The 24,721-nt window shown below is 39.1% G+C and overlaps 1 long non-coding RNA gene across 1 annotated transcript; it reads left to right on the top strand.

Moving 5' to 3' along the window:
- Positions 1-216: 216 nt before the first annotated feature.
- Positions 217-17,158, top strand: LOC144282878 (uncharacterized). The gene is made up of 3 exons (XR_013351289.1): positions 217-1,093; positions 14,670-14,779; positions 16,555-17,158. It is a non-coding gene; the product is annotated as an uncharacterized LOC144282878 (long non-coding RNA).
- The last annotated feature ends 7,563 nt before the right edge of the window (positions 17,159-24,721 follow it).

Below are 24,721 nucleotides of genomic sequence, written 5' to 3'. Positions count from 1 at the left end.
TTAATCTTCATCAGGTGTATACATAGCACTTAACCCATCAATTCCCTCAAACTCCTTTGGGTTTATGATCCCATTGGCAATAAATACTCTAAGATAAAAGCATAGTGTGTTTGCAGAGACTTCTGTGGATCTGCTCTCTCTGTGGTACATGGAAAAGTCCTTAATTGCAGTCTTGATCTACCATTTACATAGTAAATTTTCTATAATCATTTGCCTTGTTCAGGTTGGTGATTTTAGTCTCTCATCTCTGAATGACTGAACATGTCTAATTCCCATTTTAATCATATTACCTGGATGAGTAAAAGTAGCTCTAGACTGATTTATGCATTTTAGCTGCCAGGGAAAAAAACCCAATCAATGAGATGCTTAACCTGTTTTGAGGGCAGCTACAGGCCATAGGCATTGGTATTCTTGCAGACTATGAGATATTTTATGTTCTGATAAGGGATAGAAATTCTTGTCTCAAATGGCTCCCCATCATACTGAGATCTTGCAACAATAACATTACTGATTCAGACATTAATCTTAAATATCTAGGGAGCCCTAAAACATTGTAACCCACTAGCAAGGACCATGGTAATTGCCACGTAAATCCCCTCCATAATCTGGCTCTTATTATGACCAGCCAGCCAAGGTTTGCCCTTAAATCATCCTGGTTGAACAGAGCCTTGTAGAAGCAGCATCACCTACACATATCTCTGCTTCTTTTCATTAACCTGCTATCCTCTTTACAAATGGGGTTCTTCACCCATTCCCTTCCTCCAGATTAGTAATGCCCTGTTAAGTAAACAAACATGAAATTTCAAAGGGAAACAGGAGCAATAATCATTACCAGCTGCCATGTCAAGCATTGGGAAATCACGATTTGCAGAGAAAAATCCACGCTGCCTTTTGAAGGCACTCAGGCCTTTAGAACTGGATAAATGTATAACTTCCAAGCCAGACTCTATTGTTTCAACAATAAGTCCTGAGCCTTGGGAAAGGTGCTGAGAAATGAACTTTGGTTTTCTCCACAATCTATCTGGAGCATTCGGTGACGACATTGACTTTGAAATTAGGCTAACCTGGCCAATCCTACTGCTCACCAGCTTGGGTAAGTTATTAATTTCTGTATCTATTCATTCAGTCCACAAATATTTTGTGTTTTTTTTTATGATAGTCACAGAGAGAGAGAGAGAGAGAGAGGCAGAGACACAGGCAGAGGGAGAAGCAGGCTCCATGCACCGGGAGCCCGACGTGGGATTCGATTCCGGGTTTCCAGGATCGCGCCCTGGGCCAAAGGCAGGCGCTAAACTGCTGCGCCACCCAGGGATCCCTATTTTGTGTTTTATACTTGCTAGGCACTGTCTATACAAAACAACAACAACAACAACAACAAAACCAATAAAAACCCCCTCCCAAATCTAAAATAATCCAAAGACAATGGGAAACTCAGAAAAATCTCAGAAAAAAAGTTAACTAGACTTGGAAGGTGAAGGTGGGCTTCTTAGAGGAAACAATATGGAAGATGAAGAGGATTAGTCCCAGCTTTCTTATCTGTGAAATGGGCATGATGAACCTACCTTGAAAGTAGTTACAACATTAAATGAGATGATGGTTCTTAAATGCACAACTTTAATGGACTCAAGTGTGGCATGTGATAAATCTTACCAGTGTTTTTATCTGATTGTAAGTTACATTTTTCATTGTATACAATTTTGAAATGGCACAGAAATATTAAAAAGGAAGAAAATAAAAGCCACTTATATCCTACATTCTAAAAATGTTTACCTTGTGTTGACATTTTAACATATTTCCTTTCAAACACTTTTGTTCCTTTATAAACTCACATTTTGGAGGTTATCCTTTTTTTATTTTATTTTTTAAAGATTTTACTTATTTTATTTATTCATGAGAGACACACAGAGAGACAAAGAGGCAGAGACACAGGCAGTGGGAGAAGCAGGCTCCATGCAGGGAGCCTGACATGGGACTCAATCATGGGTCTCCAGGATCAGGCCCTGGGCTGAAGTCGGCGCTAAACCGCTGAACCACCTGGGCTGCCCGGAGGTTATCCTTTTAATGTATTCTGAATCCTTATTATGTTAAAGCACATCATCAAACAGTCATTGTAAACATTATTTTCAATGACTATGTTATACAACAAATGGATTTATTATAATTTAGTTAATAATTCATCTATTTCTATTCATTTAGGCGGTTTTCAATTTGTAGCCATTATAAATTGAATTTTAGACTATTATAAATCATGCTTAAATGAACATCTTTGTGCATAAATCTTTGTGCCTATTTTTGATTATTTCCTTAGGCTAGCTTCCCAGTAGAATGGCTGGGTCATAGGCTATGAATATTTTTAAGGCTCTGTAGTAATATTGCCAAATTGTCTTCCAAAGGGGTTATAACAATTTACATTCTGATGGGGAGTGAATGAGCTGGCCTATCTCCACATTCACTTGCCAGCTAAAGTGAAGTTACCATTACTGTTCTTATTACCATTTGCCATTAGGTCCTCAGAGGCATAACAGGCTTTCAGAATTCAACTAGATTTATTTTTCTTGTCACTAAATTTAAAAGTAGTACCTGTATTTTATAACTACTGGGAAAATAGAGAAAAATAATCAAACAAACAAATAAAAGAAAACCAAAGTATGAACAATCCTACTAATCAGAGATAACCACTCTCAAACCAATATTTTTAAATTGTATTTACAATGTAGATGTGTTTTCATAATTGCTCTGCATGTCATTAACATTCTTTTAAAAATGCCATTTTAAACAATTGCCTGTACAACCATTTTTCTGATCATTTCCACCCCCCCTCTCAGCCCTGGGGGTGTGAGGAATTAAACATATTTATCAAATTCTATAGACTAGGGTTTCTCAACCTTGGCATACTTTGGACCAGATAATTCTTTGCTGTTGGAGGACTGTCCTGTGCACTATAGGATGTTCAGCAATTCCCTGCCTTCTACTCACCAAATGCCAGTGGTACCATCCCACTCACACCCAGACTTGGGGTAACCAAAGATATCTCCAGACTTTGCCAAATGTCCCCTGGATGGCAAATCTACTCCAGGCTGATGCCATTGGACTATACTCACCATCCCATGCTCCTGGAGTGGCCGTGGTTGGCCTAGATTTAAATGACCCCAGTGAGGGCACATTGACAACCAGCTGAGATGGCACATTTCAGACAGCTCCACCCAAAAAGTGCTTCCTTACATGAATCTGAGTCTTCTTGAACTTTTTAGGCACTATCTTGGCTTTTCATTATATATATATATATATATATATATATATATATATATATATATATATATTCTGCAGAAATCTTTTATCTTTTGTACAGCTATTTCCAAAATTAGAAGGCTACTAATATCTTTAAACTAAAGAACCCCTTTCTTTTTCCCCATCACTGAGACATCTTTTCAATCCCCTCTCAATATAGTCTCCATCTTCTGAATGTATCTCTCTTCTGGTCTTTTACTGTCCTTTTTGGTGTGGCATCGAATGTGAACTGAACAGAGTAGAACAGGACAAATCAGGTTTTTCCTGCCTCTATCTCAGCCCACAGACTATGAATCTTATGAAATTACCTTTATTCCACCATTTTTGATCCACCATGAAATGGAAATTTCATATTCTAAAACCTAACATATTTCCACATATTCAAACATCAACTTTACCTTTATGGAGACTATCACATCAATGGCTCCTATTTCATTTACTGTTGATTAGAGACTCTAAAATTGTTCACAAATCCCCAAGTTTGACTTGTCTGATTAAACCAAGAGTCAGCTGCCCCATTTCTAATGACTGTATGCCCACAGAAACTAGACAGAAAAGCATAGAAATATAGAGTGATGGAATAGGAAGAGACCAAAGAAACCATTTGATTTCACATCCTCCTTTTACACAGGGGTACCGAGGATCAGAGACAAAATGCTTGTCCAAGTTTTACAGCTAACTCTTAGTAGGATTTCATCTGGAAGCCTGATTCCAAGACTACTGATCTGTTCGAGGACACCAAGAAAAACAATGGAATGGGTTAAAAAAATGTATAGTGTGTGTGTGTGTGTGTGTGTATTTGTGTGTAAGTATTCTGTTAATGTAGATAGATAAATAGAGCAAGGAAAGAAAGATGGGACTAGCAGGCACAACCTATAACAGTGAGGTCTGCAAAGAAAGAAAATTGATGAGAAGATCAGGAAATGAGCAAATGGGTTTTTATGACTGTGGCCAAGACAATAAAATATATTTGACTGGGCAAATCTGAATGGGAAAAAGAATGGGTCAACTGAATCCTGCTCCTTCTAAGTGTTCAGGTCTTCCCTTTCAATATAGCCACTTTAAATTAATTTCATTAATGGACCACAGGAATCTTGGGCAGACAGTGGTTATTGCTATTCTGGATCTCAGTGTAAATTAGTCCTAGTCACATTAGCCCCCTGCATTTCCCCACCTCTACTAATTTTTTTGTCTTCCTCTAGCTGGTCAAGGCTCTATTCCACTAGAAAGAGAAAACAATTTCTAAAGTGAACATTTGATGGGTACCTGGTGGCTCATTTGGTTAAGCTACTACCTTCAGCTCAGAGAACTGGGTTCGAGCCCTGCATCAGGCTCCCTGGTTCTCCCTCTCCCTCTGCCCCTCCCCCCACTTGTGTTCTCACTCACTTTGCTCTCTCACTCTCAAATAAATAAATTCTTTAAAATAAATAAATAAAATGAGCATTTGATGAATTTAACCAAAAAGTCACCACCACCATCAACTTTGAAAACAATAATAAAAATTCAAAAAATCTTCACTATTTTGTTTCTAATTGGCTTTGGTTTCCCATGCACCTATCAAGTTCAATAAATGGACAATATAAATAAACAATGTGGCTATTTCACAAGACACTTGCACACTTATCTCCCCTCCCTGCACCCTTTTCCCTGTCAACTCATAAACTTTGTATGTGCTTTGTGACTCAGCATACCTGTGACAATAACTATATGGCCCTTTATAGATATCAACAGGATGTTTGATTTAGGTTAGCCATGAATAAATACTGATATCACTAATCCTAAACATCACAAGTAAGATAAAAATAAATATTCTGACCTTGCGGTGAGTGAGTAATTGGACATGAATTACATTTGTCTTTTTGATAATGATGCAAAGCAGAATGGCAGAGTGAGGGGACATCCTGTATTTACGTGCTTCCACGACAATGGGTAATTAAGTGGAGTTGAATAGTTTAAGGTCAAACTGTGGTTTGACTCTTTATTTGCTGCTTTCAGGAGCACAGCTGAGACCAAAGGGGTAAACAGTGATGCCCTCCAATGGCCAGGATATTTAGGAATATGGGTTTTAGAATCAGGGACAAAAATTGCTCTCGGATTCCTGCTCTGTCTAGCCTTCTGGTTTGTCTGGGCTCAGATGAGATGAAATATGAACATGTCATACAGTAGGCGACACACATATGGTAGAAATTAATAGCATTGCTTCCCTATAGGTAAGTGAAATCTCTGATTCCATTTCTTTAGTTAAATGATTCCTAACCCTTTAACAGTGGTCATGCACCTTTTTGAAAGTATGATGAAGACTATGGGCCCACTTCCCAGTAAGCACACCACTCATGCAGACACATGTACATGTAATCTCTCTGTCACACACACACCACACATGAACACGCATGCATGTGCAAACACATATATCTCCCACACACTTATACACACATCACACATACCAAATATGCATATGCACTTATACACACTCTTACATAACATTCCAGAAGGTTGTTAGAACTTCAGCAAGCTTATCCCTTTCAGGGATCCCTGAAAACTAGAAAAAGAACTCCATCCAAGTTGTTTTGGGGCAAAAAAGCTTTAGAAACAGTATCCTTTATCAAATGTGTCAGTATTCCCTAGGCACTTCCCATTTAAAAAAACAAGGCAAAGAAAAGTCTACTAGCTTGCCAGAAGTCAGGGCTGGCTCATGGGAATAGGACCTATGTAGACACACCATGAGGGCCCTGTACTTAGAAGGCCCCACACTTGACTTAATGCTCTACTGTTCCTGACTTGACATTTTGAAGAGCAGGCCCCATGTTTTCATTCTGCCTGGAGCCCACAGTTGTAGAGCTGATCCTTCTCCGAGTCACAGTCACTCACCCTGTGGGTTGCCAAGCAGAGATTCTCCCTCCACCTTTGCCTCCCCAATCCAGACTTCTCCAGATTACCCCTTATTTCCCCCCATCACAGTTATCCTCATTTTACATAGAAATTTTATATGTTTATTGTTTGATTCTCTAATCAGCTCCATGAGAGCAAGGCTTTGATTTCTGCTGTATACCACACCTAGTACAGTGCCTGGCACATGGCCAGTCCTTCATAAATATGCATTGAATGAATGAATGAATTCAACTTAGGCACCTTGAAAGCAGAGCATCCTTTACATTTAACCAGTTAACACAATGAGCTATCATCCTGTAGTCTCTTATTACAGCATCACCCTGTACACTGAGAAAATTCAGAGTTCCCTGGGGGCCAGCAGATACACATGACTCTTTTGAAATAAGAATCTGTGCATTTGACTGGAGGAAAAATAGGAGGCACTTTTCAAGAAAACAAATTCTGCTGTCACACTTGATTATTGGAATAATAGAGAGTAAAAAAAAAAAAAAAACCCTAACAGTTCTTGAATACCTACTCTGTACTTGGAGATAGGTAATTAAAGGTATTTTACTTAATTTAATTTAATTATCCCTCAACCCATTTGTGGATGCTTTATTATCTCCTCCATCTTATGGAAAAGGCTCAGAGGTGATCAATCCCTCACGCCAGCTTCCTCAGTCAATAAAGGATGAACATGTAATTTGCCATCACAGAGTGATGATGGTTACAGCGTATCAACTTTTATAACTTGGGAAGCTCATATCTTCCTGTAAATAAAAAGAGTATTATTTATGGGGGTATTCAAGTTTGGGATCCAGTTTTCCTCCCTGCTTTTTTTGCTGGGTTTTGCTTTCTTTGGTGAGAGTTAAGGAAAGGGAGGTCAAAGGCAATATGGTGTCAGTTATTCATTTCCTCTGATATTCATTTACTTAGGATTTATGGTGCCAGGCTCTGTGCTGGCTGCTTGTGGGGGATACAGAGGTGAATCAGACACTGTCCTGTTCTCAAGAAGGTCACTGCTTCCCGTTGGCAACAAAATATTCAGTCATTCCATAAATACCCATCCCCTTAGCAGCTACACTCTGCCCAGCACAGGGCTAATTGACAAATGGACCATCACCCTTTTCCTCATGGAGCTCCCAGCCTGGAAGGGAGGCTCCTGACTTCCAAAAAATGCAATGATCAAAATGCAGAAGCTATTGTAAGAGGTGTGAGAACAAAGGTCTGTGTTGCTCCTGGTTGTATTCTGTTGGTAGTTAGTACAGTTCCTGGCATGTACTAGGTGCTCAATAAATATTTGTCAAGATACTGAAGTGTTCCAGTGCCATCAAATGTAAAGGACGATGGGCCTCCTGTTGAGGGAAGTAATATGTTGAGAGAGAGGTAATATCAGACAGGTGAAATCTGAGCTTTTCTTAATCAAGAATGTTTGCAAGGAAAGGACCTTTGAGAAGAAAGAAAAAAGATACCGATGAGTCAAAGATTAGCTTTGCTAAAATTGTACAGGGGCAGTTGAATTTGGTGAGAGTCTGCGTTTCCAGAACAGGTGGGGATGACAAGAAGCCATGGAAAGTGGGGCAAGGGCAGACTGTGAAAGCCTGTGTGCCTGGCTAGCACGGAAAGACACTGTCAGACTTGCAGTGCAGTAGTTTTGACCAGAAGTTAAGTCAGTGGCAGTGAGGATAAAAGAGAATGGACAGGTAGAGTTATAAGAATATGGACTCAGGGACACCTGGGTGGCTCAGCAGTTGAGCGTCTGCCTTCGGCTCAGGACATGATCCCGGGGTCCTGAGATTGAGTCCCACATTGGGCTCCCTGCAGGGAGTCTGCTTCTCCCTCTGCCTATGTCTCTGCCTCTCTCTGTGTCTCTCATGAATAAATGAATAAAATCTTAAAAAAAAAAAAGAATACAGACTCATATTTACTCCTCACAACCAGTCATTATTATCAAGATATTATTATCCTAACTCCATGATAAAGATATTATTATCCCTGCTTTACAGATGAAGAAATAAAGGCTTATGGAGGTTAAATGACTTTTTCTTTGGTCATAATCAGTTTCATAGTCAAAATTCAAAGCCCACGTATCTGACTGTAGCCAAGTATGTGGGAGAAATGCAGATGGTAGATGAGGCTAATTAGGTAGACCTAGATTGCACGTAGAAGACCCTATGGGCTTGATCCAGTCAATACCCTGGAGAACTCCTTGGGCTGGCCCGTTGTTGAAAGATTTTGAATTTATATACCTGCATCACACACCTCACTACTCCTTATTGCCCACAAAGCCTCTTTACATGTTCATGTGAACAGTCTGCCCCAATGAAGGCAACTAACCAAGAATGACTGAATAGGGAGTCTTAAAAAGGCAGAGCTCATTACAACCCATTTTGAGACAATAAGAAGATGTCAGTAAAGGATTTGAGATGAAGCAAAAAAAAAAAAAAGCAAAAAAAAGAGTTAATTTGGAATTGACATTTGGGAACTTTCATGAGTAGAGAAACAGGAAACCAGGGGATTTGTATTCAGTCCAGATGTGAGATGGACAGGAAGAGGGAAGGAACATGCAGAAAGATAATAGATTCCATTCTCTGGAGTCTGCCCAGAGCCGAAGAGGGGGGTGGATTTAGAGGGTGCGGGAAAGGAGGAAGAGGTAGGCCCCTGATCCTTTAGCATAATTCCCTTCTGGTGGAGTCATCTGTGTGAGTGAAGAATGAGGAGTCTGTGACCTGAGTACCATGTCTGTACAGTTCTTCACTTACCTAAAATGTTCTGGCTCTTTGAAAATTAGCAAGATTTACAAATTGGTGTGGTTATGGAGAAATGAGGAATTCCATACACAGTTCTGGAAGTAAATTGGTGAAGCCTTTTGAGACCAAAAAAAAAAAAAAAAAAAAAAGGAATATTGGGAATATTTTCTAAGAGTATTTAAGACATTCCTTTTCCGAAACCTGTCCTATGGAAACAATCTGAAATGCAGGCAAAACTCTAATACAAACACACACGTTCATCACAGTATATAAAACAGTCAGAAAACTGTAAAACATCTAAGTATCCAATGTCAAGCAAATTTTGGTATATTCACAAAATGAATAATATGCAACAGCTTAGTGCTTATTTAATAAGAATGTTCAGTAACGTGAGAAAGTATTTATGTTATAATAGCAAGTGAAAATAGCAGGATGCATAGTTGTATACGTGATATGGCGTGCCTAGAAAAATTCCAAATTCTGTATGCCAGGGGTTGGCAAGTTATGGCTCATGGGCCAAATCTATGCTGCTGCCTGTTCTTATAAATAACTGAAATCCAGCCACACTCATTCTGCATGTATTGTCTACAGCTGCTTCTGCGCTACAATGGTGGAATTGAGTTGTTGTGATATAAAGACCATCACTCCTCACAACCTCAATATTTATCATCTGGTTCTTAGAGAGTTTGCTGACTCTTGCTGGATGCTGAAACGTTAATGATTTTTGCAATTGCAGAATTGTGTTTTTGAATAAAGCTCTGTTATATTTATCTTTTATTTTCACAAGAGACACGTATTATTTTTACAATGTGTAAAAAAAGAATATTTAAAAATACCTGGCTACAAAAGAGAACGTAACATTCGCTATGATTTCCTCAGGACCGAATTCAGCTATGCAAAGTGAGGCAGTTCTGCTTACGTTGCTGTGAGTATTAGGAAGTCCCAAAGCGAACCCCCAGGGGTGATGACCTGTTCCACATTTTGAGTACATCCTTCAAGGGTGTGTTGTGCAGAGGGAAAATCTTGTGCTTTCCATAGCTATAGATTTGGCTACAATGCTGATTTTACATTGAGGAGGTTTGTGTGATAATGGAGAGAATCATTTCCCACAGCGGCTGACCTTCAGACGAGAATAGGATGCCTAAACACTTCGGGGCTCCAGTTGCCTTGTTTTCAAAACCAGCATAATAACCCATCACCTGCTACTAGTCAGAGGGCTGACTCAGATATCTTCTTGACCTTCTGTCTGGCTCTCAACTCTGCATTTCCATGATTTATCCATAATATTTGCTCAGCTTTCAGCACTGACGATCTTGCTCACTTGACTTCCAGAATTAGTGGGATGCAGGGATGGCAGTCAATATGGGGAGAAAAGCCTCTCTCTCCTCCACTTAACTCTCACATATCACCTGATGCCACCTGATGACCTCTGAGAAATAGAATCCCGAGTGGGATGGTACCCCTGCCTCTTCCGTCTCCCCAACCTATGTTCCCTCCAGTGGCTTTGATGTTGTGTGTTAAATGCCCTGCAATGCATGCCATTCCATGTATTGTTCAAAGAAATATGATGTCTGTGGGAAAGAAACACAATTCTGTTTGCTATGCTTCAGCCACCAAGAAAATGTACTAAAATAGCTAAAAAGGCAGTTCACCGGAAGAAAAATTCAAATAGATCTTTTTCTTGTAGTTCATAGTTCTGGTTTCTGTTTTTAATGGGGTTTTCATGGGGGAAAACATTCAACCTGAGAGCTGGACATTTTGAGACAGCAGAGGTGAGGACACCCACATGTCTTTCATTGTTGCCACAATTTCCCAGCCAAATTCAGGCACCATCCCTTGTAGGCAGAGACTTTTTTCAAAGTGTCATGTGGGTGATATAGGACATTTTCAGTTCCAAGAAGAACACGTTCTGAGGATCTACTGTATGTACAGCATGGTGACGATAGTTAATAATGTGTACACTTGAAAGTTGGTGAGAGTAGGTCTTAAGCATTCTCACCAAAGGAAAAAGAGAGGCGCCTATATTAACTGTGTGAAGTGACAGACATAATCATTTTACAATGGCTATGGATATCAAATCATTGGGTTGTATACTTTCAAAAGAATAAGAAAGCAAATAAAAACCCCCAAAGAGTCACCTACAGTTTATTTCTTTGTAAGTACAGAACGTAGCCAGGGAGAAAGTTGATGGCTACATAAACTTCATGGAGAAAAGGAAAGGGGATCTTAAACATCCCTTCTGTTGGATTGCTTAAATTATCTTCTTCCAAATAAATATGTTCTGCTGGATGCCTTTCCCGTCCACAGCTCTGTATGCCCAGGATTTGTTTCCCCAGATCCTGTGGCAATGGGAATGGGAAGACCATATCTCCCATCCCATTGCACAGGGCATGGCAAACTGGTGAAGGCATCGCATTTCTGGTTAAATGCAGACAGTTGGAAAAGGGGAGGAAAAGGTTACCTATCTTCCTCCAACCCTCTGACTACTGCCCTGGAACTTACACATTCTGATCTACTGTTTCATCTTAAGCATGGCAATTCTGTTACTCATGCTGAAAACACATTGCGCTGACTTTAGACACAGTTTCTAAGGCCATACCTGAGCCACACAACATTTGCTGTATGACCTTGGAAGCCCTGAACTGATATGAGTAATCCCCCAACTTATTCACATTTTCAACTCCAAATAACTGGGTTTTCTAAAATCCAAAGCATGCTCCAAGATTGAGGTTCTCTTGGGCATTGAGATGATGGCCATTCAAGTTTTAATTGAAAAAGTTTAGACTCTTTTAGCCTCATTTCCACCCATGTCCCTTCACCATCACGCAACCCCACTGGGAGGAGGAAGGCATTCACCAATGACCTTGGCATCATAATAAAAGTGATGTAAGTATAATAGGATCTTTCATAATTCTCAGATGTTTTTGAAAATGCTCTCTTCCTCCCAGAATGCCTTCACTTCTCTTCCTTAACTGCATGCTTCCATTTGTTTTTCAAGACCCAGCAGGAATGATCCCGCACCAGGAAATCTCCCTGAACTTCTGTAGCCATTATATGGGCCTGACCTATTTCATTCATTTCTCTTCCAGTACAGAATTGGCTTGCGATTCAAGAGTCAGAGTGCTTGACTATGAATTTTGAACCTCTCATTAGTAACCACACTATTCTAGACAAGTTACAGAACCATTTTGCCCTTAGTTCCTCATGTTGAAAATGGGTCTAATGAGAGTCTCTGTCACAAAGAACTGTGGTGGGAACTAAATGAGACAAAGGGCCTTCAAGCCTCTGCTTGGTGTTTACAACAGAGGAAGAAACTGATGCAGTTTCTTCATTATTATGATAAAGCAGTCACTGTACTGGTGAGCTTCAGAAGCTAAAGACTTCTGTCCCGCATATTCCTGAGCCTTGAGCTCCTAAACAAGCCTGACGACTACTTACTGGGGAAGGAATGTCTGAGGCTTAGCTGAAATGAGGTCACTTAAGGAAACTGTAAACTGACCCCTACGCCAGGAGAAAACTGTACAGTAATAATGGCAATTAGTTCAAGCAAGATGTGGATGACTGTTGGAATCCAAACAGTGTAGGGCTTGGGGTTGGAAAGAGGATGTGTGTGCGGCTTGCTCCCCTAAATTTAGATAAATCATTTGGAAGAATGTTGAGTATTTTAGGTACTCACCTGGGTAGCCACCCCTACTTCTGTCCTGTGGGAAGGCTCATTGAAACATGGTAGGAGTCATTAGTTCTACGTTCCTCTGTGTTTTTTATTTCAGCGAAATTCTAAGTGACTGATATTGCAGGGTTTTTTTTCCTGTATAAATAAATCCTATTAATAATAGGGTCTACGTATATATGGGAATAGGAAAATGAACCTGGTTACGCCTGATTTGCAAAGTCTTTATTTTCTCCACCTTGCTGGTCAGATCACAGCGATCAATGTCAGTGCCAAACTCATAAGAGGAGCACCCCCTGTTGGTCAATTAAGGGATTTGTATTTGTGAGAGATCTGACCTACAGATAGATGAAGGACTTGGAGCCAGGGAGGGCAGACAATAAAGGAGATCCACCTCTGTGAGCATGAGCTGGCTCAGTCTGTCTTGTTGTCTCCAGTTTCTGCTTCCCACACATGCTATGTCCTTCCTGCTTTCTGCTTTCTTTTGAATTACTCATAGAATACAAATTAGAGAAATCCCTCCCTACTACCTCTCCTTCATCACTACCACCAATGACTTTATAATAGCTCTTAATGATGCATTTTTAAAAATGCCATCTTTTTATACATTCAGTCATTCAACAAATATTTTGATGGACTTATCATGTGCCAAGCACTGTACTGAGTACTAAATAACGGGACGCCTAAGTGGCTCAGCAGTTGAGCATCTGCTTTCGGCTCAGGGTATGACCCCAGGGTCCTGGGATCGAGTCCCACATCGAGCTCCCTGCACGGGGCCTGCTTTTCCCTCTGCCTGTGTCTCTGCCTATCTCTGTGTCTCTCATGAATAAATAAAATCTTTAAAAAAATAGACAAAGATGAACAAACCAGGAGTGTTCCCTATTCCTACAGAGCTTAGAGACTATAAGCTTATGCTCATCTGATGCACAGCAGCCACTTCTGAGATCATCATTATTATACTCACTTGACAGATGAGGAAACAGATTATTTAGTGAAAGGAAGAGGAACTGGAATTCAGGGTTATGGCTTTCTCCTATACTATACACTGATCCTCACTAGAAGATAGGACGAGACAAAAAAAAAAGTGCAAAAAGTAAGGGAGAAGATATTAAGCATAAATCCATTAGTTTTCTATTAAAATTATTTATGGGAGATGGGGAAAGGGATAATGGATGGAAAGGAAGATGAGTTCATGCTCCAAACATCAGGTTTCCCCACTCCATCCCCTTCTCGTTTAAATGCCCTGTCATTTATTGGACACCTTTCAAACTCTAGGAAACACTCTAAAATTCCAAGCTAGGAGGGGTTTCCTTTGCAAGTCTGGCTATTGTAACTTTACGAGAAACTGGTCAATACTTCCTTTTACCAGTTACAAAGCACAGTTTTCTGAATGAATTTTGTATTCAGTAAACAGTTAACCCTTCACCTTTCTGACTCATGTTTTTTATGTTATTACTCAGCTTTTAGAATAAGATGAAGCCTGGGGCAGCTTTTTTGTACCCCCACACACACTCCTACGCACATACTCACACATGCAAACACAATTCACACATATCTGCATCCTTATATGCAATCACTGAGAAACACATGCACAAATGAACATACTTGCATATAAAATCAAATATGTACCTATGCACATTCACTATATATGTAAACACCCTTACACATATGTGTATATATCCACATGTGCACATGCATGTGCACACACACACACAGGTATAGTGTTGCCTTTGTGCTCTCTGTGAGAAGAAGGAAGTAGAAAGACCCAAGATACTTAGCTGAACACCTAAGAACCTGCCAGTCCATGTCTTTGGAGCTGTTTTCTCCTCTAAAAAAAGCAAGATATCACTGCTACTATTATCTGTTGAACCCTTGATTCCTATATCTCCCTATTGCTAGGGTGTGGGGAGATAATCCTTACATCAAATGACTAATGTTTTATTTTTTCCTTTTACACGAAGTCATAAGGATTAGGTAATGTAGTAGAACTGAACTCCTGAATTCGAATCCCTCATATGACACACCTCATTTACAGCAGACGTTGAGTAAATATTAGTTACAAGGAAGAATAAAGACTATTTGTATTTCATTAGAACAGAACAAGATATCTACGAGCACATGGTCCAGTCCCTTCATGTTTCAAGCGAAGGTTGAGAGAGACCCAGAGGGCTACGTGATCAGCCTGGAGTCCACACTGCTTACTGTGAGTAGACTGGACTGATGCTATAATCTTTATGGTATCCCGTGAATATGATGACTGAAAGCCACTACTACTGGGAAGTTATTCTCATCTTCTGCTGCAAAACCCTCCTTAGTATTCAAACCAGAAACCAGTAAAACACATAACATAAAGTGAAGTGGGATTTGGGGCAATTATCCAGTGAGCCTTTTGGTTACAGATAACCAAAGCAGGCAATTCAAGTCTCAACTTGATTTTGCTGTCTTCATGTTGATGGTTAAAATAGCCTACTTAAATCCAAATTTGTCCATGTGGATTTCCTTGACTTCTCTCAGGTTTGATGTACCATCCAAGAGAGGAAGTTGGAGAGGGAGGGAGGCAGGGTGGAACAGAGAGATTGAGAGCGAGAGCAAGAGAGAAAGAGAGAGAGGAGAAGGGGAGAGGCAGTTCTGGGGAATGCGACATATAGTCATTTACGATTTTTTTACATTTTAAATTGAAGTAAAAAATACATCAGTAACATCCAAAAAGGGCTCAAATCTTAAGTGTTCAACTAATTAATTGCTTCTATATATGCATACTTGTACACATCTATGTAATCACCACTCATATCAAGGCAAAGAATATTTCTATCACTTCATGTTACTCAATTTTTAAAGTAGGCTCCATGCCCAGCATGGAGCCCAATGTGGGGCTCGAACTCATGACCCTAAGATTAAGACTTGAACTGAGATCAAGAGTCAGATGCTCCACTGACTGAGTCACCCAGGTGCCCCTCCATCACTTAAAAAGATTCCCTTGTGTCCCTTCACAACTGTATCTTCTGCTATAACCACTGTTCTGACTTCTGTGATTATAGATTTGGTCTTCCTGTCCTCGAACGTTACAAATGTAATCATATTGTATGTATTCTTTTCCATCTGACTTCTTTCATTTCACGTAACAGTTGTGAATTTAATCCATGTTGTTGCATATATCAGCAGTTGGTTTTTATTGCTGAGTGGTGTTCCGTTGTATGATTAGGCTATAATTTATTGATTCATATTCATGCTAATGGGCATTTGAATTTTTCCAGTTTTCAGTTTTTATGAATCAAGGTGGTTATGAATATTTTTGTACATGCCTTTTAGTATATTTCATCTCTCTTGTGTATATATCTAGGAATAGGGCTTCCGGGTTACAGTGTAGGCAAACATTTTGCTCTAGGTAGTTACAACAGTTTCTGAAAAGTAATTGAACTTACTCATACTCTAACTAGCAATATATAGAGTTCCATTTACTTCCCAAACTTATCAATACTTGGTATTGTTTGTCTTTTTAAAATTAAAGCAATTCTGATAAATATGTGGTGGTAACTCACTATAGTTTCAATTTGCACTTTCCTGATGAATGATCTGTATAAAGGGCCCGTTCAACTGTTTTTGCCATACTTAAAATGAGTATTTGTCCTTTTGTTATTAATTTGTTAGAATTTTTAATGTATTCTAGGTATGAGTCTTCTGTCAGAAAAAAACAAAACAAAACCTAACAAAACATGCACAGAATTACAAAAACCTTATCCCAGACTGTGGTTTGCCTTTTCAATTTCTTGTGTCTGTTTAAAAAAAATATCTACTGCCCCAAGGTATGAATATACCTTTATCTTTTTCTGGAAGTTTTACCATCATATTTGGTATGCATCACATCTGTAACTAATTTGGGGGTATTATATGAGGTATAGTCAAGTTTTATTTATTTATTTATTTATTTATTTATTTATTTATTATTTATTTATTTATTTATTTATTTATTTATTTCAGATATAGAGATAGAGACGAGGAAAGAGAGATCAAAACCACAATGAGATACCACCTCACACCAGTGAGAATGGGGAAAATTAACAAGGCAGGAAACCACAAATGTTGGAGAGGATGTGGAGAAAAGGGAACCCTCTTGCACTGTGGTGGGAATGTGAAATGGTGCAGCCACTCTGGAAAACTGTGTGGAGGTTCCTCAAAGAGTTAAAGATAGATCTGCCCTAGGACCCAGCAATTGCACTGCTGGGGATTTACCCCAAAGATACAGATGCAATGAAACGCCGGGACACCTGCACCCCGATGTTTCTAGCAGCAATGGCCACAATAGCCAAACTGTGGAAGGAGCCTCGGTGTCCAACGAAAGATGAATGGATAAAGAAGATGTGGTTTATGTATACAATGGAATATTACTCAGCCATTAGAGATGACAAATACCCACCATTTGCTTCAACGTGGATGGAACTGGAGGGTATTATGCTGAGTGAAGTAAGTCAATCGGAGAAGGACAAACATTATATGTTCTCATTCATTTGGGGAATATAAATAATAGTGAAAGGGAATATAAGGGAAGGGAGAAGAAATGTGTAGGAATTATCAGAAAGGGAGACAGAACATAAAGACTCCTAACTCTGGGAAAGGAACTAGGGGTGGTAGAAGGGGAGGAGGGTGGGGGTGGGGTTGGGGTGAATGGGTGACGGGCACTGGGGGGGGGGGCACTTGACAGGATGAGTACTGGGTGTTATTCTGTATGTTGGTAAATTGAACACCAATAAAAAATAAATTTATTAAAAATAATAATAATAAAATAAATTTTTTTAAAAAGCAGGGTAAAGAGCAGAGAAAAAGGGACAAGCAGACTGCACTGAGCACAGAGCCCCATGTGGGGCTCAATTCCATGACCCTGAGATCATGACCTGAGGTGAAACCAAGAGTAAGACACTTAACTGACTGTGCCACTCGTGTGCCCCTCCAGTTTTATTTTTTAACACCTTGATACCCAATATTTTATTTAAAACATCTTCTCTCCTCTGAATCGGCACTTTTATCATAAATCAGTGACTATAGTTGTATGGACTCTCTTCTGTTCCATTAGTCTCTCTGTTCTTGTACCAATATACACTGTGTTAATAATTGTAGCTTTTTAGAAGTTCTCAAAATCTGACAGTGTAAATCTCTCAATTTCCTTCTGCAAAATTTCTTTGGCTATCCTAGGTTCTTTGCAATTCTATGTAAATTTTAGAACAGCATGTATATTCCAACAACAAAAAATTTAAAAACTTCAGAGATTTTAACTGGAATTAGATTGAATCTGTAGATAAGTTTGGAGATTTATATCTTAGAAATGCTGAATTTTCCAAACCATAAGCCTGGTAAGTCTCTCCACATATTGAAGTCTTCTTTAAATTCTCTCAGCATTGGTTTCCAATTTTCGGTGTAGAGGTCTTAAAACTTTGATTAGAGTTAGTCCTAATAGTGTGCTATTTTCTGATGCTATTGTAAATGTTATTTTTTTTTAAACAGCGTCTCCAACTTTCTGTACTTAGTATATAGAACTACAATTAACTTTTGAATATAAACTCTATGGCCAATGACCTTACTCTGTTATTAGCTCTGATAGTTTGTACATTCTTTTGACTTGCTTCCTACACAATTATAACATCTCTGAATAAGACAGTTTTCTTCTTCCTTTTGAATCTGTATGCATTTTATTTATTTTTCTTGCCTTATTGCACTAGCCAAGACTTGTATAATATTAACCATAGGTGTTAATAGGGAGAGAGAGACATAAGATATCTGTAGTTTGAAGGTGAGGAAGATACAGTGTGAAATATAGAAGTTGAGGGTACAAAGCCCAATTTCTCTGACCCTATAATTGGCTGAAAGAGAGAGAATACTGCCTCTGGAGCAATTTTGGTGAGACAGATCTTGTGCTTGTATTAACAAACTTCCATCACTCAGAACTGAGTTAATTGTTCTGGTAGATTGTGTCCAATGTCCTATGTAACTCCTTGATCTAATCTTATGAAGGAGTGATTGATTGAGGTTAGACTATCTCAAAATTGATTTTCCTATAACCCTCTACTGCCTATGCAATTTTCATTAATCCCTTCTATCCTTTATTTGCTCATTAAACAGGTGTTTATTAAGTGACTCTTATGTGCCGTGCACTTTGAAAGACACTGGGAAATTCTTTAAAAAAATAGGCACAACACTTGTCTTTTCTGAGCCTCTACAATTTTGTGTCTTTCAGCTGCAAATAATAAAAAAACTTACATTCTTAGATTTAAAAACCTATCTTGCTTTCTAATACAACTTTCTAATGCATATCTGGAGGGATTTGATTTTAAGATTAATGCAGGAAAAATACATTATTGAGGACCAAAGATTTTCTGCTTATCTTCAGACTGTTGGTTTGGATCATCTTAAGTCACTGTGGCTGCTGCAGTTTTATTTTTATTTTTATTTTTATTTATTATAGTCATACAGAGAGAGAGAGAGAGAGAGGCAGAGACATAAGCAGAAGCAGGCTCCATGCACCGGGAGCCTGACGTGGGATTCGATCCTGGGTCACCAGGATCGCGCTCTGGGTCAAAGGCGCCAAACCGCTGAGCCACCCAGGGATCCCTGCAGTTCTAAACATAACAACTTCCCACCAAAATTTCGACGAAGAAACAAAGTGGAAGGGCAGGTTTTCTCTAGTATTTGTTTTTTTCTATGAGGCTATGAAATCTTTCCTAGAGGCTCTGCTGAAGACTTTTTCTGTGTATATGGTAGGAAGTATACCATGGGTCACCATTAGCTACAAGAGAGACTAGAAGATGAGTATTTGGAAAAGAAGAGTGGATTTACTGTAGAAAATAGAGATCAGCCATAGTGATACCACTAGCGCTGTGTATGTTTCATTTCAGAACAAACAAGGATGCTCTCAGTAATGAAAATAGGGGAAAAAGCCAATAGATAGGCAATAAGCAGTATCTGCTACAGGGAGAGGTAATGTTTGCCATACTGCATAACCAATTATTTTAGATTCGGTCATCAACTTCTGTTATTCTCTCTTCTAACACACTGTTCTTTTCTTTCCTAGTACTTACCTCCACTTGATTTTACTTGTTTGAATTCTTATCTGTATATCTTCTCTCTACCCACCAGATTATAAGCTCCATAAATGCAGAAAGCATGATTTTTTTGTTCATCACTATATGCCCAGGTCCCAGCCCAATGCCTGGGGAAATCAGTAAATGCATAATACACATTTGTTAAATTAAGAAATGGGTTATTGATAAATGTATACTTAGTAAGTAAATGACTAATAGATAAACACGTAATTAAAAATTGTAGCCCTTTGGGGCACCTGGGTGGCTCAATTGGTTAAGAGTCTGGCTTTGGCTCAGGTCATGGTACCAGGGTCCTGGGATTGAGCCCTGCATTGGACTCCCTGCTCAGTGGGAAGTCTGCTTCTCCTTCTCCCTCTGCCACTCCCCCTGCTTGTGTTCTCTCTCAAATAAATAAAAATCTTTAAAAAAAATTGAGGCCTTTACTATGACATTGCTGCTTGATTAACTATAGTCCTATCAAGTTGTCTTCAGTTTCCCTAATTAAACTATTGTTCATGATTCAAACATGGGGGATATTCAAAGGTATAAAGAGTACTTTGGGGTTTAAACAAGAGCTTGAGTCAATTGCTAAAAAAAAATTACATTAGAAAAAAAACAATTATATCAAACTACGTATTTGCATATTTAAGAGTATCCCAAACTTTCCCATAGTTATATCTCTACTCTGCTATTTTCTTTAAATCTTGTACAGTACATCCAGGAACAATTAATTTATTTTAAAGGTTTATTTATTTCTTTTAAAGAGGGAGAGAGAAAAAGTGAGGGGAGGGACAGAAGGAGAGGGAGAGAGAATCTCAAGCAGACTCCATGACCCTGAGATCATGACCTGAGCTGAAATCAAGAGTTAGACATACAACCAACTGAGCCACTCAGGTGCCCTAACAACTAATTTTTTATGCTTCTTCAAATGCTCATTCATTCATTCAAACATTTATTCATTCATAAGACAAATACTTAATGTACCTACTCTAGGTTAGGGTTTGTGCCATTTCATGACTCACTGTCTTAGGACATTCTCTGTCTTGAATACACTTCTGTACCTACTAATATGACACATTCTAACACATTTTAAGATTCATTCAAATATCTTCACTTCAGTGAAAACTTCCACTCCCCTGGACAGAATTAGATATAATTTTTCCTCTGTGATCACTTAACACTCTTCCTATATCTAAGTAAGAATTTTTGAAGTTTTGCTAAATTCATTGTTTGCTTTCATACTTCTCTCCTTCACTAGAAGGTGACTCCTTCACTGCAGAAATCTGTAGTAATCAGATATGGGTATTCAAGTGTCTTGTATAGTGTCTGAAGTAAATAACGTGTTTGCTGTAGGCATTTTCAATGAGTGAGAAGATGAATATATAAATGTGGATGTTCAATGACCCATTTTGCAGGTGAGAAAACAGGCTTACAGAGGATTCTAGCAAGCAATAGATCTTGGACAACAATCTGGATCTTCTGCCTTTTATGCTGGACACAACCCACAGAACCCAGCTGTCCTCTTAGTATGCCCCTGGTGATGTTCCTCCCACCCCGCCCCTGCCACTTTTGAGAAAAGTGTGGTCATCCTGAAATCGGATAGTAACTTATCGGTAGAGCCAGTGTTGCAGTGTTTGTCACTCACCTAGATGAGTATGTGTATGCAGCAATCTGCGGATTCATCTTTTCCGTCTTCTGTGGGTGTCTGTTCACAGGCAGCACCTGAACAACAACAGGGCCAACCTAGGGAGCGGAAGAGGGCATTTTCTAGTTCTGAACACAGATAAGCATCACACACTTTTTCCTTCTAACAGTAGTGGCCTCAAAAGTTCCCACTCAGAAGGAGAAGGCAAGGAGGCCAACTACAGTGTGTGAACAGTTAGAGAAAACCTTGCTTTTCTCAAGACCCTGTTTCCTTCCTTTGGAAATTCACACTTTCATACTTTTAGACAAGTATCACATGTGCATCACCCTATTACATGCAGCACACAGCTCATCATAGACCCTCGATAAACAGCTTCCTCATGTTTCCCTCTAATTCCACATTCCAAACTAGAAAAAAAAAAACAACCTCACTTGAATCTGAGCATTGCTTTAAACTAATTTTTTTCAGACTGTAATTATACTACTTAGCATTGTAACAGGGTTTACTATTGCTATGGGTGAAGCATTTAGCCTTTCCTTTTTCATAAAAACTATGTTTTGTTCTTGGCCTACTTCATAGGAGTGAAGTCAAGACTGAGGAAGGTCACATGACTTTTTATTCAACAAACATTCATTCAACATTCACTCCCAAACTACTTGTTAAATACCCACCATATACTGTTAAATATGATGAGTTTTGTCCTGGGGCAAAACCAGTGTTCTGGACTAAGCTAACCTGGAAGAAGACCTGTGAGGCCTCTCTGAGGAAGCTACTTTTAGTTATTGGAATGGACTAAGAGCCCTACTCTCCATTTCCAAATGTTTCCTGAGACTGTACCACCTGATTGTAAACAACCAGACTTATTAAGAGAACCCAATGACCTTTGTCTCTTAATGTCATTGGGTTCTCTTAAAATGAGTCAGTTTCCAGGACTCAAATCCCAGCTTAGTGAACACATAGCTTTCTGTTCTCCAGTTTCCTCATCTTTAAAATAGAGGCACTAGTAGTACCATATCTCATAGGGGTGTTAAGAATTAAGTGATATAATTTATACGAAGTTTAGAACCCAAACCATATTAGTTAAAAATACATATATTTTTTATTATGTTTTTCTGCTTTTGACTGCCAACTCTAAGAGGGCAAGTGGTGATGCTTTACTCATCACCTAATTTAAGAACAGCGATTAGGACTGGAAGCTTTTTGGTGGCCTGAGACCCAAAAAATAAATATAGTGTTCCAAACATTGAAAAGAAAATTGAAGCACTAAAAATGAATAGATGTTAATAAAATTTCTATCATATGTAATATCAAGGTTAATTCAACCCAACCCAATTTTGTTGATATTAAAATATAGTTTAGATCACAAGAACATAGAGAAAAAATTATGAATAAAACTCAAAGTATAATTCTTTCAAATTTTTTTAAAGCAAAATAAAGCTGCAAGTGGAACTTCATTGTCTTCTTTCCAGTTACTCAGGTCAGTCTTGGTTCATCCTGGTACCATTCTATCCTGCTCACCTTTTCTTATACCCAGAGCCCGGGCACTTCACCTCTGCTGCTCACTCCCTGGTCTAAGACTGCACACCTCTTTTCAGGATTATTCAACAGTGTCTTGCTTCTTTGTTCCCACTCTTGTCTTAAAATGATCCCATTTAAACCTAAGTTAGATTTCATCACCCTCTGCTCAAAGCCCCTGTCCCCTCCCTAATAACCCAGTGGCTTCTCTTTCCTCTTAGAGATAAACCAAATCCCCACTCACCTAAGAAGCCCTTGTTTCTTATTGTTTCCCTGATCTCATCTACTATCAGTTTTTCCCTGGTCAGTCTACTCCAGACATACTCAGCTTCTTGTCATTCTACATATGCAAAGCACACATCTGCCTCAGGGCCTTTGCACTGGTTGGACCCCTTTCTGGAATGTTCTTCCCTCACCTTAGCTTGACCAATTCCTTCATTTTCTTCAAGTATTTGCTCAAACATGACCTTCCCAATGACCTTTCTGAACACTCTATTAATATTATAATCCCTCCCATGGCACTTCTGACTTCCTCCCCTGCAATATCTTCTGAGATAATATATAATTGACTTGCTTTCTTTATTGTCCACTCACACTAGAAGGTCATTCCAAGCAGAGCAGCTTTTTTTTTTTTTTTTGTGATTTTTTTAAATGCTGGGATACTAAATGACTAAGAGAGTGATTGGCACATAGCAAATGCTCAATAAATACTTGCTGAATAAATGTGTCAATGTGAGATGTGAGTACATTTTATTAGGCTTGATATGATGGGGGTTCTGCCACTAAAAGAGGAGTGCTTTATGAAATGTCTACTGGGGATATCCCTGGGTGGCTCAGCAGTTTAGGGCCTGCCTTCGGCCCAGGGTGTGATCCCAGAGTCCAGGGATCGAGTCCTGCATCAGGCTCCCTGCATGGAGCCTGCTTCTCCCTCTGCCTGTGTCTCTGCCTCTCTTTCTCTCTGTGTCTCTTATGAATAAATAAAATCTTTAAAAAAAAAAAAAAAGAAAAGAGATGTCTACTGGAGTTCTTAAATATTCTACAAAGGTCTTGAAATATCCTGAAATTTAGCTTGTGAAATTTAGCTTGTGATTTGCCCAAAGACTAAAATGTCCAGGCTATTTTATGCCTCTTTATTTGTGCTATTATTTCACTCTGGAATTTTTTTCTCCCTTTCTTTTTCTTTCCAGTTCTCATGTATACTTTAGAACTCTGAGATTTCTCCTTGAGAGGTTTCCACAAACTTCCATGTTGGCTTAGGTGTTTCGAGTCCTCTGCCCTCCACAGTCACCAATGCATTCCTCTGGCTTTGCATTTACTATGTGAATCTGAGCATTGCTTTAAACTGTTAAATTTAAATTAAAATTATTTATTTAAATTTAAATTTCCTCACATGCTCATTTCTCCTCCTAGATTGTAAACTCGTAGAGAAGGGACCAAAAATAAGTGCTAAAGTTGCAGGGACAATGAAAATAGGGCTAATGATGATGGAAGCCTTACTAAGAAGACAAGTCCCAAGAGCCATTCTTCTTTCACATGGGACTCATGCTTTTAAACCTAGACCATCTAGAGATAGATGTAGTTATAGAAATAATGGAGACTTGGGTATCAGACTGACATGACTTTGAATCCTGGCTCTCTAATAACCAGATGAGTATCTTACGCCACCGAGCTTCAGTGTTCTCATCTGTATAGTGGGGATAGTAATACTGCACAACTTCTATAAGATAGCCAGCACACAGTAGATGTCCAGTACATGCTGATTCCACCATTCCCTTTGCAGTTCTGGGAAGGAAGTGAAATAATTTCTTCTTAGGGCCCATTCATCCTCCCCCAATTGGAACACGGAAGAGCTAGGTGTAGAGCTGCCTGACCTGGGGGGGGGGTGGGGGTGGGAAGGGCTGTCAGCAGTAGGCGT

This window comes from Canis aureus, chromosome 14 (genome assembly GCF_053574225.1).
Source record: "Canis aureus isolate CA01 chromosome 14, VMU_Caureus_v.1.0, whole genome shotgun sequence".
NCBI classification, from domain to species: Eukaryota; Metazoa; Chordata; class Mammalia; order Carnivora; family Canidae; genus Canis; species Canis aureus.
The sequence above is the reverse complement of the archived record's forward strand: the minus strand, read 5'-3'. Positions and strand labels throughout refer to the sequence as shown.